This window comes from Xenopus tropicalis, chromosome 1 (assembly GCF_000004195.4).
Source record: "Xenopus tropicalis strain Nigerian chromosome 1, UCB_Xtro_10.0, whole genome shotgun sequence".
Taxonomy (NCBI): domain Eukaryota; kingdom Metazoa; phylum Chordata; class Amphibia; order Anura; family Pipidae; genus Xenopus; species Xenopus tropicalis.
The window spans coordinates 156,526,121-156,536,546 of record NC_030677.2 but is presented as its reverse complement, the minus strand read 5'-3'; the positions used below and the strand labels follow the sequence as shown (position 1 = coordinate 156,536,546).

Below are 10,426 nucleotides of genomic sequence, written 5' to 3'. Positions count from 1 at the left end.
AGACGTCCCACACCTTTGGAGGTAAAAATCGCCGTCAAACTTAAAAAAATTATGTGTTAATAAATAAGCAATAGCGTCCAAGATAAAATCTTTCAAGAGACTATCATAGGTGCTATACCTATCCAGGTGATAAGAAATGGCCAATAACCCCTTGTCATGTGGAATGCAAGAGTAAAGAGAAACCACGTCCACCGTGCCCCAAGAAAAAGAATCGTGCCACCTACAAGGAAACCCAAAATCTGTAAAACGTGTTTCGTGTCCCGTATATATGAGGCCAAACGTAGAACCAAGGTCTGTAATAAAATATCGATAAACTCAGATAATCTCTCATTGAGAGACTGTACCCCCGATACAATTGGCCTACCTACAGGTGGACGCTCTGCTTTGTGTACCTTAGGTAAAACAGGGACCTTTGTCTCCAACGGAATCAAATAATCCCTGATTTTCAAACTAATGACACCATTAATCTGTGCATTAAAAACCAACTCCTTAAGGGCTTTCATAAACTCCTCAGATGGATTAGATCGTAATTTCTGATAGGTAGATACATCGTTCAGTTGTCGCATGGCTTCAACCATATAAGTCTCAGTATCCATAACAACTACCATCCCTCCCTTATCAGCATTTTTGATTACCAACGATTTGTCCTCCTTTAGCTGCTTCAAAGCTTGTCTCTCAGCCTTATTAAGGTTAGAGTGTATTGGTAAATTATCAGTTTTGGCCTTCAAGGCCAGCAAGCCCTTCTCAACCAAATCCTGAAAGACATCGATTGAGCTACCTCTCGATTCAACGGGATAAAAATTGGAAGTAAACTGTAAAGGTGGCCATACACGGACCGATTTTTTACTTACAAACGACCGATTCCCGAACGATCCGATGCTATCGTTAAGTTATCGTATAGTTGGTGGTGTACGAACGATCGTCGGCCCACTAAACGAGCCGACATTATCGTCCCCAAAATCGATCGGCCAGGTTTAAAAATTTTGGTCGTTTAACGATAAAATCTGCCAGTTGGTGTGAGTGTCAGACATTTGTCTTTCAACGATTGTTCTCTGCGCATGTCACGATTGCCAGCAGCGGAAGTCAACGACATCGATCGTACGTAGATGTACGATCGTAGGTATTTTACGATAATGATGCGACAAAATCTTTCCCGAATTATCGTTGCCCGTGGATGGCATATCGTATGGGAACTCGATCGCCATACGATCGTTTGTCGATATAATCGTTCATCGCACAACGAGCGAAATCGCCTCGTGTATGGCCACCTTAACTTGTTTGCAATTTCAGTGGTCCCAACCCCTACTCTATCATGGAAATATCCAGAATCCACTTGTAAAGACTGTAATACATGCACACACTGCTCTTCTTGAAAGTTAAGGGGATTACCGTTCCTAAAGTCCCCAACTGATTTAACAACTTGTTCCCCACCAACAACTGAACTAGTAACCTGCTCGCTATTACTACTCTCAACTTCACAGGGATCCTGCTCCACCAGATCATTAGCCCCATCAATAACCCCTTCAAGGAAATGCTTCTTCAAAGTAAGTTTGCGTACAAAGCAATTTAGATCAATTAACGTTTCAAAAACATCAAAATTCCTAGAAGGGGAAAAAGACAAGCCTTTAGATAACAAAGACAATTGCGGATCAGTTAATCTCCTAGATGAGAGATTCAAAACCTCAGTCTTTTGCCCTTTTTGCGCTCCCGTAGTCGATATCCTGACCGACCGTCGTGAGAGACCTCCTCGATATCTGACCGATCGTCGAGGATCCTGTTCCCATTCGAGTGGCGACTTCTCCACTTCCGATGTTCCCAAGTTCTCCCATTTTTTGCCGAGAATAAGAAAAACAAAAGAATAAGCTGAAGTGGAAGAACAGTATGTTGGGTTTTCAAACCAACATAACAAAGTAAGAATTTAACCCTTTCACTGCCAGCCGTTTTGGACAAAGTGGAACTTCTACTGCCAGACAGTTTTTTGAACATTTTGCACTGTTTCACTTTAGGGGCCTTTCCTTGGGGGGACTTTTAGTTTACCCAGGAAAACAATATATTGTTTTTTTTTTTTCAGAACAACCTAAACTTTCAAAATACGGTAGAATTTTGGTGTAATTCTAATTCTGTAACAAGATATAGGCTTCTAAATGTCTAAACAAATTTAAAAAATCATTTTTTCCATAATATAAACACACATACCAGAAACAAAAATTATTTTATGCCCGAATATACAACTGATTTGGAAAGTCCCATGTCTCCTGAATGTGCCACTACCAAATATATATAGTTTTATGGAGATTTGTCACTTGTATACGTCAAAAACTCCCAGCAGTACACTACCAAAATGCTACAAAAAAAGTACACTTACCCCAGAAAGCCATATATTTTTGGAAAGCACACATTCCCCTGAATCTATATTGGGTACCCATGTCTTTCTACTCCAAAGTACCAAGCTATAAAGCTTTCCTGTTTGCCGATTTTTATGACATTTCAGAAAATCGCCTAAAAATGTTGCAATTTTCCGCATTTATCTCACACAATTTCTTGCATACAGAGGCAAATCACCCCAAATAGGAACACCTAAGGTCTACTGAACAGTTTGATGCCCAATATGCATAGATATACCAAAGTCTGTGGTATATACTGACCCCAAAATGAAAATACCGCATATGGATTTCTTGCCTGCCAACTCAGCTTTTGCACACAGAGCCCCCTGACAGTGTATTATGTGCCATAACACCCCCTAACTATACAGAAAAACTAGAAAACCATATAGTTTTGGAAAGTACACATTCTGATGAATTCAAAATAGGTGACCCCAAAATAAAAATAGCGCATATGGATTTCTCGCCTGCCAACTCAGCTTTTGCACACAGAGACCCCTGTCAGTGTTTTATGTGCCGTAACACCCCCCAACTATACAGAAAAACCCAGAAAACCATATAGTTTTGGAAAGTACACATTCTGATGAATTCAAAATAGGTGACCCCAAAATAAAAATAGCGCATATGGATTTCTCGCCTGCCAACTCAGCTTTTGCACACAGAGACCCCTGACAGCGTATTAAGTGCCGTAAGCCCCCTAACTAAAGTTATTTTTCTACACCAAAGTTACACCTGGCAAAGCTATGCTAAAAACAGATCAGGAATACTAATACAGGGATAAAAATGCAATAAAACCACAAAAATTGTGCAAATTAGTGAAACGACAAAATAAGTCACACGACAGTGTAATTAGTGGTCAGAATATCTGATCCAATAGTCACACTGTCAAAATATACAGTTTTTAGGGAAAAGAAACTAAAAAAAGTGGTAAAAAAAAGTGTATACATGTGTAAAAGTTGTGTGACCGTGTGTATATTTGTGTATATAAGTGCAAAATGAAAGAAAAACTGCTAAATTGTGTGCTGTAAGTGTGTGTAAATGTATGTTAGTGTGTGTCAGTGCAAAAAAAAAAAAAAAAACACACCTTACCTGTCCTGAAGCAGGGATCACAGTCCTGGTCCTCCTGCTTCAGTCTTCATCCGGGGCCGGCGCTTGGGGGGGGGGGACGACCAAGCAGCAGACGTGATGAGATTGTGTCTGCTGCTTGGGGGTCGGCCCTGCAACGATCGCGTCGCAAGGCTGACATGACAGCCCCCCTGGCTCGTTGCCCATGGGGCTGTCATCACTAAAAACTCTCTGCAGAAGCGGCACATGCCGCCCAAATGAACTTGCTGAGTTAGCTTTATGGCCCAAAATATGTTTAAGACTATTTGTGCCCCTACTTTTACATACTATTATAGGGATTATATTCACATTAAAGGGTATTAGATTTAACAATTTATTTCCTGATCTGGATTAATTTGTTCCACCTTCAACTTGATAGACCTGTTTTCCCTTGCTTACAGTAAGGCTGTACCTTAGAAACATATATATATATATATATATATATATATATATATATATATATATTTGTTTTGTTTTTTGTTTGTTTTTTTACATTTCATTTTCAAGAATTCACAATAGTTAAATGTCCATTTATTCCAGACTGCCAAAAAGTAAACCTTTACTAAAGTTGGTAGTTTTTACAAACTTTCTAAAAAAGGCTTCCCGCTTAGTGTTGGAGATGCTCACTTATGATGGGTAAGTTCTGTATAAAGAGACACCTGAAATCCCCCATTAACCCAACACAGGTGAGGTAGGAGAGTCCAACATGCCATCTTATAAAACCACCTGACCTAATAGTGCTGACAGTGCTAAATCGCTACATGCATTTTACTGTTTGCACAGCTGTAACCACAGAATACACAGAAAGTGTATGCCATAGCCCCATCTGGCAGGTTCTAACCCCGATGCTATGGCTTAATCTGGAGACCTTCACTGTGTAAATCCTGTGGATTAGACTACCCTATAAGTAAATTCCTATGCTGTGGTCTGTAAGGCTTCTCTAGAGAGAGAGAGAGATCCATCAACACATTCTATATAGTTTTCCCAATATATTTTCCCTAGAAAAGCTCCAAAATAATTGTTAACGTATTACTTGACTTAAAACCATAGTGCAAGCAATATTTTCAAAGAAGGAGCCAGCACTAAGAGCTGTGTGAGCAGTGTTTATAGTGCATATCGCTTACCTGTCAGGTGTGGTTGGGCAGAGCAAGAGCTGGCAGATTTAAGTATTCTGAGTTTCTATGGAACTATTATTCTCAGGAAATATAAGTCCTACTGCCAAAGATGTAGATATCAATGTGGGCAGCACAGTAGCGCAGTTGTTAGCACTGATAATGAATTCAAAATGTTTTGGAAATTGTCAGGGAAGTTAGGTGATGCAGTAAAACTGCAAAACACAGGAGTAAATCAACATTATAATGGCTTAGGACAATTTGTGTTCTTGAATGGTCAAATCTAAATCTTAACCACAGAGAGATGTGTGCAAGTGGGGGTGCTTCCACCATCCACCAGAACCACTAAGCTGATGAGAGAAAAAGGACTTTGGTATTATGGACCATTAAATCTTTTTTCTTTTATTTAAATACTTTGAGTACCAAGATTTCTCTCTCTGGAAGCAAACCCCTCATTCCTCCTTATATAATAAACAGCTTCTACTCTTTTGTCATGGAGTATATCATGATAACGTCCCCCTGGGGCATATTCCAGGTGTCGAAGTTACAGTTAGGCTGGCCATACATGCACCGATAATATCGTACGAAACCTCCACCTTAAGTCTGACAGGAGAAGATCAAGATAGCAGAAGAACTTTCTTCCATTATGGAGAAGTACTACCACACGCTCCAGAATCCTAATCTTAGCAAGTAGAATCCTTTATCCTGCAACATTAGGATTATTTGGCTAATCCTGAAAAGTATGACTATGAAGATTTTTATTCATCCAGGTCATGGTATATCTAGTATAATTAAAGCTAAAGCAACTGGACTTGTTTGGTAATCATTGAAGACGTTTCACTACTCAACCGAGCAGCTTCTTCAGTTCAACTGAAGAGTATGAAGTATGATGATAGAGGAAAAAACACTGCAAGACAGCAAATGGAAGGGCTGGTTGGGCCAGAGAGAGTGCCACTAGATACAGGGACCAAGGGAGCCCCAGTAGAATCATATTGCAGCACGTATGCTAGAATGCAAGTCAGAAACTCTTGTAGAGATTTGATAATTTGACAACAGTAAAAATCTAAATCTCCAGGAGAATAATAATTAGTTTTAGTAAAAGCTGATACATTAACACCCTCACTTATTGGGGACTTCAAGAGGTGAGCTTGAGAACCGCTGCGGGTGTAGGACAATTCCTAACTCTATACACATGTAAGAAAAGGCTGTTCATATCATATTAAAAGAAAAAGTCTTGAGTTCTAAAGCCTCTTGGTCCGGCACTGGCTATGTCCTAACCCCCCCACTCCACATTAAAGCAACAAAGGATCTATTTGCACCATTCCAAAAAACAAAGACTTTTTTAGTGTAATTTTCCTTGCACACTTTTTTCTGTTTTAATTCATCCCAAAATGTAAATATTCTTCTGTTCATTCATTGGCCAACTGTCTTTCCCTTCTAATCTTTGTACCCACTGTATAGTACTCCTGTTTGCATTCTGCCTTTTTCCCTTCTATTTTGTGTACCTAATGCCAAAGGGCTGAATTCATTATCACTGCCTTGTGTGTGTTGATTCAGCATGTTATAATTCATAAAGAAGTTAATAAAGCCCTTGGGAAAAAAGAATTAATTACTCTACTTGCCATAATACAGTCATTTTGTTATAGACTCTTGGGAAACCAGTGGGCACCAGTGGCCATATCATGTCAATTAGTACAAGACCAACCTCCAATCACTTAATGCTTCCCAAGCCCCATGTCATGTATGAAGCTGATTGGGACATAGGATAAAAAAGGGAGGCTAAGTTTGGTGTTTGCAGTTTTCGATAGGACTCCTATCGAAAACAACTGTCTCTTCATGCTAAATGTAGAAAGAGAATATTTACTCCACATCCATCATAGAATAGATTAGACAATTTTAGGACTTAAGAGTTTGCTCTCAATGTAACTTCAGGGAAATCGGGGCGCCGCGTATGCCATCCTACCAGCGATTTACATACTCGCCGGTGGGATGGTATTTTGGGGAGATTAGTCGCCCGCGACAAAAGAGATTTGTTGCGGGCGACTAGTCTCCCCGTCTGGCACAGCCCTTAAGTATGTCTGATGTACAATTTGTGAAAAAAATGTGAGGCAAAGATCAGACATGATAAGTCAAGTCAAGTAATCTGAAACATTAAAGGTAGTAGCTGCCCCATGTTCTCTGTAGAAGAAGCTATGCTATACAAACATAACATATACCCCCAGACACCCTCCTTGGAGAAAGATGACAAAGAAGGTTGTCACTTATTATATTATAGACTTTGCTGTGGCCAGCTGCAAGTAAAATAACAAAGGCAGCAATCTGAATGGTTGCCACGAAGCCACGAGTTGTCCTAATGCAAATTTGCCCAGTAAAAAACCTGGAACATAAAGATTGCTCATAACAGATGGGTTTATTCAAGCTCAGGGTAAAGGATAGAACCCCACACAGTCAGTGTTGGTGGTAGGCTTAGTGATAAGTTTATGCAATAGACCAAAAAAAATTTGTGCTGCAATTTTTAACCCTTCACAATCCTAATTAGTGTATGCTAATTAGGATTCGGCAAAATTCGTCAGGATGGGTTGGGGGGTATCCCTAATCTAAAACAATACCATTTCTGGCATTTAAACAGAAAGTAGATTGCATCATGATGAATGAAAATTAACTTGATTTCTTCTTCACACTTATTAAACATTTTTTAAAAGTTTGGGGGCCCTGGATGCAATACAGAAGCCCTGATCCAACATCTGACCTTTTGCTTACATTGTGATTGTACTAATCTGAAACATCTAAAGCTGAAAAACCTGAACACTTCCAATAAAAATGATTTTTTTTAAAAAAGAGAGGGGATAGAGAGAGTGAGAAATGGAAATAGGAAGAAACATGTATAAACCAATGAACCCTACTGCATGGGTTAGGTTGAACAATAACAACTTGTTTTGTTTAATGTACATTTGTTTTATAAGTATTGCTTCTAGCTGCCATTCAGCCTACAGGAAAAGGATTCAGGGACAGGCATCTCTTAAAGGTCTAGCTCATCTTTAACATGTTTGTTGTCCTGTCCATTTCCTACCAACTTTTCAACTGGTCTTTTTTTTTTTATAAATCTTTAATTTTTTGCCTCTTTCTTTTAAATCTTTCCAGCTTTTAAATTGGGGTCACTGACCCTGGCAGCAATTGCTGTTATTAAGGTTCTCTGCTATTTCTATTCCAGTTTCTTATTCAAACAATTGCATGGTTATTAGGGTAGTTTGAAACCTAGCAGCCAGCTATTTGCTAAAATTCTAAACTGGAGAGTTGTTGAATAAGAAGCTTAATAATTTAAAAACTACAAAAAATATAAAATGAAGATCAACTGCAAAGGAAGAGGGAATAAAGGTGTAGAGTAGGGCGTAGAGAAGGGAGAGTAGTAGAGGAATAAGAAGAGGATGAGGGATAGGGAGAGGCACAATCAGGGTGTAAGGTGGGGAAGTTGGAAAGCTGACTAATAAAGCCGAGAAACAGACAGATCAGAAGAGAAAAGCGTTGCTCCTATGCCAGACCATGAAACCCCCTCGGAGTTAGAAGGCAGACAGCACGTTATTTCACTTTCGCTTCACGGTCACAGCTTGAAGCTTTCCATAAAACTAAACAGAGAGCGATGGAAGGCGTGTGGAAAGAGGAGCCGCCATCTCCTCCCGGCCGCACGCAAGTCTGTGTGTGAGACTGTGTCTGTGTGTGAGACTGTGTCTGTGCGGCCGACTCGCTCAGCATCCTAACAGCTCAGTGGTACCTGCCTACACTCATTTGATGCCTTTGTCTGTCTGGGAGCGCTGCGCATGCGTGCTCGCTATGACAGGGCGGTCCTGCTTGGGCCTCCGTACGTCTCTCACTTGTCAACGGAGGGCGACGGCCAAGACGTTGAAGCTGATGGGGCAGGCAGGTGAGCTTGAACGGCAGCGCTAAGGAGGAAGGAGCGATAGCAATGGGAGGGCCAGATACCTGGCGGAACTCGCTCCGCTTTGTCTTGGCTGCTGTCCCTGGTGCTGGGCCTTCCCTAATAATGGGCCTTCCCATCTCCGCTTGTCCGCGGCCTGCACCGCCCCCTCCCGGACTGACAGCCTGCTTGTCTTTCGGCAGCTCTAGCTGTCATCTGTTAGCGCCACTGTCTGCGCCAGTCTTGCGTGTTTGTGGGCTGCTGGGTCTCATATATATGTGTGTGTATCTATGTGACTGCGCATCCTTCCCCTAGCAAGGCTGGACCCCTGACCTGTCACCCACAGATATCCGCTAACCTCATGCCATTACTCTGCTAATCATCTTAATTTAAAGTAACAGTGTAAGCTCCCGGAATTATTATCACCCTCATGGGCATATTGATATCTCTATCCTAGTATATAGAAAGAACTGACCAATATTTGCTTTCGGTGGTGTATAGGCTTTTAAACAAAAGCAATTGCATATTTTATTTGCTGTGGGTTGTTCCAGTTTGGCCAGTCTTGTACCCATTATACATGTGAAGCTTCAGTCCCTGTCACCCTGCCATCTCTAGCCTTTACATTGGCTTCTTAGAACTTGGCATCTTTCCTGCCAGCCTGTTGGGTGTCCCAGGGATGCTCAGTATGTAGTTCTTCCTTTGTTCAACTGTAATTTAAAAAATATTGTAATTCTACTAATACTGCAACTGCAACTTGCTCTCTGCTCTAGTCCGACAGCAAAATCATTTTAGGGAATTCCTATACTACAGTGATCCCCAACCAGTGGCTCCTGAGCAACATGTTGCTCCCCAACCCCTTGGATGTTGCTCCCAGTGGCCTCAAAGCAGGTGCTTATTATTGAATTTCTGGCTTGTGGGCAAGTTTTGGTTGCATAAAAACCCAGTGTAATGCCAAACAGAGCCTTCTGTAGGCTGTCAGTCCACATAGAGGGTTTTAAATAGCCAATTATTGCTCTTATTGGCACCCCCAGGAACCATTTTCCTGCTTGTGTTGCTCCCCAACACTTATTCCATTTGAATGTGGTTCACGGGTATAAAAGAGTGGGGATCCCTGCTATTCTATATGTGAAGAAATGCTTTCTCTATAAACATAAACTGAAACTGCTTATCAGTCAGTACTGGGCAATACTGGGCCCCATGTATCTCTTGAGTTCCCCTCCAGCATTCACATGGTCTGATTCTGCTACTTATGATACATGGTATGATGATGATGTGAGGTTACCAAATGAGCAGATCTTTACCCCATTTGAACAGCAACACAGTGGGCTGAATCGGGATGATCTGATTGGAATATTTAGATCATAATGGAAACCTAGGAAGAAAGGACAGTATTAGTGCGCTGATGACCCTCCTTGAACAGGATTTTCACACCTTCTCAATAGGGAGAGGGGCCCTCCCAAGAGCCCTAAACACAAGCTAAGGGGCTAAGTGGGCAGCTTTTATCAGCTCATGTAAGGCTAGCTTTACACCCCTGTGTGTATATTTTTATTTATTGTCAAAAACTGTTGATTGTTTTTACTGGTAACACACATCACCCTTCAATTTCTAATTCATCTGTACTGAGTGACTATAAGATGATGATTTACATGCTTTTTTTGATCTGCAAGTCCAAGCAACACACATAAAGCTACATTTCTGTTACAGTTGCAAAGTTATCTAATGATGCCAAATGTAATATATGACTCTCTGGCTCACAGTCTTTATCCAGGCATTTAAATGTTTCAGCCTAAGTCAACATTGTTTTTTTTTTTTATAAATTGTTTTGCGAGGAAAAGTGCTGCAGCATATTACAAAGATTTTTTTTTTAGGTAAAAGTAAATTCTACCAAAAACAAAACAAAAACTAATATTCATTAG

The 10,426-nt window shown here is 40.6% G+C and overlaps 1 protein-coding gene across 4 annotated transcripts in view; it reads left to right on the top strand.

The window, feature by feature from the left end:
• The first annotated feature begins 8,407 nt into the window (after window positions 1–8,407).
• The window catches only part of ep400 (E1A binding protein p400), a 59,107-nt gene continuing 57,088 nt past the window's right edge, over window positions 8,408–10,426 (top strand). For all 4 annotated transcript variants that reach the window (XM_012969290.3, XM_031892470.1, XM_031892472.1 and 1 more), the window contains exon 1: window positions 8,408–8,516. The gene's annotated coding sequence lies outside the window, so the exon portion shown is untranslated. The remainder of the gene's footprint in view (window positions 8,517–10,426) is intronic.